Source organism: Strongylocentrotus purpuratus, unplaced genomic scaffold (genome assembly GCF_000002235.5).
Source record: "Strongylocentrotus purpuratus isolate Spur 01 unplaced genomic scaffold, Spur_5.0 spur5_scaffold_13, whole genome shotgun sequence".
NCBI lineage: Eukaryota > Metazoa > Echinodermata > Echinoidea > Camarodonta > Strongylocentrotidae > Strongylocentrotus > Strongylocentrotus purpuratus.
The window spans coordinates 9,973,152-9,978,852 of NW_022145598.1; positions in this window are offsets into that span (position 1 = coordinate 9,973,152).

Sequence of the window (5,701 nt, forward strand, 5' to 3'; positions counted from 1 at the left end):
ATCATACAATCATGTACGTTTTTTTTTAAATATCTCATTACAAATTATTTGATTTAAGGATTAGAGGGAGAATATTGGAGTGAGAGAGAGAGAGGAAGAGAGAGAAGAGGAGAAGAGAGAGAGAGAGAGAGAGAGAGGGAGGGGGGGAGGAGAGTGTGAGATGTGAGTAAGAGGGAGAGAGAGAGAGAGAGACAGAGAGGGAGAGAGACAGACGGACAGAGAGAAAACAGGCAAACATAGACTAGAGACAGACAAAGAGACATAAAGACAGAGAAAGGGAGAGAGAGGAGAAGAACAAAATGTAGAGGAACACATTTTAAGCCATCACCAACCTGACTGAGATAGGGGTGACAAGAGAGGGCGACAATTGGGGGGGGGGGGGTAGAAGAAAGCAATTTTACGTCATATCACTCCAGGAAGTGTCTAAAAGCCCCCCCCCCCCAAATGAATTAAACCATGACTTATTTTCAATTCCATACAAATGATTCATAAATGTTCGTGATATCACATGATTTTCAACAGAATGCGCGTTTCTCCTTTTCTGTTACAAACTGACACATTCCTATTACAAACTGACACATTCCTAAATGACCAGGAAGAGCATATATTCGTTATAGTCAATAATGGGCCATCAATAGTAACACTAGTAGAAAATCAAGCACTGCCGGGAGATAGCATGCTACCCACCACTCGGGCTGTGCATGCATAGATTTGCGAACGTACGTCATGTAACATCCAGGGGGGCCGCCCCCCCCCCCCCCCCGGCAAAAAAAAAGAAGGAAAAAAAAAGGAGGAAAAAAAGAAGGGAAAAAAAAGAAGGGGAAAAAAAGAAGAAGAAAATAAAAGAGAAAATATATCAAAGGTATCAAGATATGCTCATCTGACCGTGCGGCTGGATGCTAATATGACGGTAATTTAATGCTAAAACCCCCTGAGCTTCCGGGGCTCTGCCCCCCCCCCGAACCCAACCAATGGCCCTAAGGTTGGCCCCCTGGATGCTCATTTGACCGTAGAAGGAAAAAAAGAAAAAAAGAAGAAGGAAATAAAAGGGGAAAGATATCAAAATATGCTCTTCTGACCGTAATTAAATGCCTAAAACCCCTTGACTTCCGGTGGCTCTGCCCCCTGGACCCCACCTAGGGCCCTAAGGCGGACGGCTGGATGCTAATCTGACCGTAATCTATTGCCTAACACCCCTGAGCCTCCGGGGTCTCCGCCCCCTTGACCCAACACCAATTTGTGCCCTGCCAGTGTCACAAATAAGGTATCAAAAAATGCTCATCTAATATATTGCCCAAAACCTCTGAGTTTCCGGTGGCTCCGCCCCCTGGACCCCACGCCAATTTGTGTCATGCCAGTGTCACAAATGAGGTATAGAAATAAGCTCATCTGACTGTTATTTATTGCCCAAAACACCTGAGCTGCCGGAGGCTCCACACCCTAGAACCCACGCCAATTCGTGACCTGCCAGTGTGACAAATAAGGTATAAAATATGCTCATCTGACGATAATTTAATCTATAACACCCCTGAGCTTTTAAGGGCTCCGCCCCCTGGACCTTACACCAATTTGTGTCCTACTAGTGTCACAAATAAGGTATCAAAATATGCTCATCTGACAGTAATGTATTGCCCAGAACCCCTGAGCTTCCGGGAGCTCCACCCCCTGGACCCAACACCAATTTGTGTCCTGCCAGTGTCACAAATAAGGTATAAAATATGCTCATCTGACGATATTTTAATCTATAACACCCCTGAGCTTTTAAGGGCTCCGCCCCCTGGACCTTACACCCATTTGTGTCCTACCAGTGTCACAAATAAGGTATCAAAATATGCTCATCTGACAGTAATGTATTGCCCAGAACCCCTGAGCTTCCGGGAGCTCCACCCCCTGGACCCAACACCAATTTGTGTCCTGCCAGTGTCACAAATAAGGTATAAAATATGCTCATCTGATGATAATTAAATATATAAAAACCCTGAGATTCTTAGGGCTCCGCCCCCTGGACCCAACACCAATTCGTGTCCTGCCAGTGTCACAAATAAGGTATAAAAATATGCTCATCTGACCGTTATTTATAGCCCATAACCCCTGAGCATCCGGGGGCTCCGCCCCCTGGACCCCACGCCAATTCGCGACCTGCCAGTGTGACAAATAAGGTATAAAATATGCTTATCTGACGATAATTTAATGTTATAAAAACCCTGGGATTCTTGGGGCTCCGCTCCCTGGACCCAACACCAATTCGTGTCCTGCCAGTGTCACAAATAAGGTAAAAAAAATATGCTCATCTGAGCGTTATTTATTGCCCATAACCCCTGAGCATCCGGGGGCTCCGCCCCCTGGACCCCACGCCAAATCGCGACCTGCCAGTGTGACAAATAAGGTATAAAATATGCTCATCTGACGATAATTTAATGTTATAAAAACCCTGAGATTCTTGGGGCTCCGCCCCCTGGACCCAACACCAATTTGTGTCCTGCCAGTGTCACAAATAAGTTTGAAAAAATATGCTCATCTGACCGTTATTTATAGCCCAAAACCCCTGAGCATCGGGGGGCTCCGCCCCTGGACCCCACGCCAATTCGCGATCTGCCAGTGTGACAACTAAGGTATAGAAATATGCTCAGCTGACGATAATTTAATGTGTAAAACCCCTGGGATGTTGGTGGCTCCACCCCATGAACCCAACACCAATTTGTGTCCTGCCAGTGTCACACACAAATAAGGAAAAAAAAATATGCTCATCTGACCGTTATTTATTGCCCATAACCCCTGAGCATCCGGGGGCTCCGCCCCCTTGGACCCCACGCCAATTCGCGACCTGCCAGTGTGACAAATAAGGTATAAAATATGCTCATCTAACGATAATTTAATGAATAAAAACCCTGAGATTCTTGGGGCTCCGCCCCCTGGACCCAACACCAATTTGTGTTCTGCCAGTGTCACAAATAAGGTATCAAAATATGCTCATCTGACAGTAATGTATTGCCCAGAACCCCTGAGCTTCCGGGAGCTCCACCCCCTGGACCCAACACCAATTTGTGTCCTGCCAGTGTCACAAATAAGGTATAAAATATGCTCATCTGACGATAATTAAATGTATAAAAACCCTGAGATTCTTGGGGCTCCGCCCCCTGGACCCAACACCAATTCGTGTCCTGCCAGTGTCACAAATAAGGTATAAAAATATGCTCATCTGACCGTTATTTATAGCCCAAAACCCCTGAGCATCCGGGGGTTCCGCCCCCTGGACCCCACGCCAATTCGCGACCTGCCAGTGTGACAACTAAGGTATAAAATATGCTCAGCTGACGATAATTTAATGTGTAAAACCCCTGGAATGTTGGGGGCTCCACCCCCTGAACCCAACACCAATTTGTGTCCTGCCAGTGTCACAAATAAGGTAAAAAAAATATGCTCATCTGACCGTTATTTATTGCCCATAACCCCTGAGCATCCGGGGGCTCCACCCCCTGGACCCCACGCCAATTCGCGACCTGCCAGTGTGACAAATAAGGTATAAAATATGCTCATCTGACGATAATTTAATGTTATAAAAACCCTGAGATTCTTCGGGCTCCGCCCCCTGGACCCAACACCAATTTGTGTCCTGCCAGTGTCACAAATAAGGTATAAAAATATGCTCATCTGACCGTTATTTATTGCCCAAAACCCCTGAGCATCCGGGGGCTCCGCCCCTGGACCCCACGCCAATTCGCGACCTGCCAGTGTGACAACTAAGGTATAGAAATATGCTCAGCTGACGATAATTTAATGTGTAAAACCCCTGGGATGTTGGTGGCTCCACCCCCTGAACCCAACACCAATTTGTGTCCTGCCAGTGTCACAAATAAGGTATAAAAATATGCTCATCTGACCGTTATTTATTGCCCAAAACCCCTGAGCATCCGGGGGTTCCGCCCCCTGGACCCCACGCCAATTCGCGACCTGCCAGTGTGACAAATAAGGTATAAAATATGTTCAGCTGACGATAATTTAATGTGTAAAACCCCTTGGATGTTGGGGGCTCCACCCCCTGAACCCAACACCAATTTGTGTCCTGCCAGTGTCACAAATAAGATATAAAATTATGCTCATCCGCCGATAATTCTGAGGGCTCTTCCCCTGGACCCAGTGGCAGATCCCTGTGAAGAAAACGTGTAAAACGTTAATTTAACCTTTTTTTGGAGATGGGTGCGATTTTTCAAATTTTCGAGGGCCCCCAGAAAAATTAGTGCTCCCAACCCTCACCCCCCCCCCCTCCCCCACTGAGCGAAATATTGGCCGACACAATTTTCAAATTTCAGCACACTGAATTTCAAATTGATTTCAAATTTGGGCCCCCACCCCTAAGAAATCCTGGATTCGTGCCTTCGTTTGGGCCCAGTGGGGAAACTGAATTCAGACAAGGATTAAGAGTAGTGAACGGTTCAACGAATCGTCTTCTTTCTCTAATAATTTAATGAATTGTCAAAGCTTCCGCGCTTCGCGCTCGAGGGGAAAACTGACAAATAACTTAGTTTCTGGCCCCGGTTTTATAGGGTTAAATTTGTAGACATTGGGACATTGGCATTAACATATTTGTCGGTAATTCGTGGCTAGTTTTGTCGGTAATCGGTGGCCTCTACAACCCCCCCCTTCCCCACTGATAAAGGTTCAGCGACGCCCCTGATAACAACACAGTTTATACATTCGAGATAAGTTCTAAAATTCAAAATGCTTGCTACTCTGGGAGGGGTCAGAATCCCCTCCCTGACCCATCCCCGCTTGGTCGCTCCGCTCCCTCGCCACTAAAGCCTCGCTTTGTCGCTTCATCGTTTTACATAATTTCACCCCATGCTATTTTGTGCCCCCCCCCCCAGGAAGAAATTCCTGGATCCGCCACTGATGCCCCTAACCCTTGAGCTTCGATGGCTCAGCTTCGTTTTTGCTCATTACGCCACTGTTGAGACTTATAGTAAGTTCTGTCGAGGACCGAAGTAAATGACAGTTAACGATGTGGTAGGTGAGAGTAAAGTTCTGATGATTAGCGAAGGAACGAGAGTCGACGATATTCATATACAAAAATATACAACCAAGGCTTTTATCACAAAAGCGATGATGAAGCAAAGTCCGTCAAACTGTCAATTTAATTGATTTATTGCCGAAACAACACACTACAAAAGAAATATCACTCAATGCTGAATGGTGTAGAATCGAGGAGGACTAACTTAGCTTAGGTCGTCTCAGAACCGTGATCTAGTAGCGACTCTGACTAATATAAATTGTGGTGGGGAAATCCAAAAGAAAGACGGCTCCGGCGTACCGGCCGCTCTGAATAATCTTTAAGCCAATCGATTTGCTATAAATTTGACCAATATCAAGGTTTTCGTACACGGATAGTTAATTCCTTGGCTATCTGTACAAGCTAGTGCTAATTGATGAAGATAATATCCACAATTTTAACCCAAGGACAAACTCTTATCAATTCAAAACTTCTTTATATAATCAATCTATGAATACCAATTAATAACCTAAGAGATGGCATTATTTTAACATCGCTTGATACTCTAATGGACGGTGCTAAAATTAGAACCCGAACCGTAAATGGGGGAACCAGACAACTTTAAAATAGAGCCCTCCGCGGTGGAACTTCGCAAAATTACTCAGTCTACATAATTAACACATATTCAAGACACTTCACATGTATATATATTGT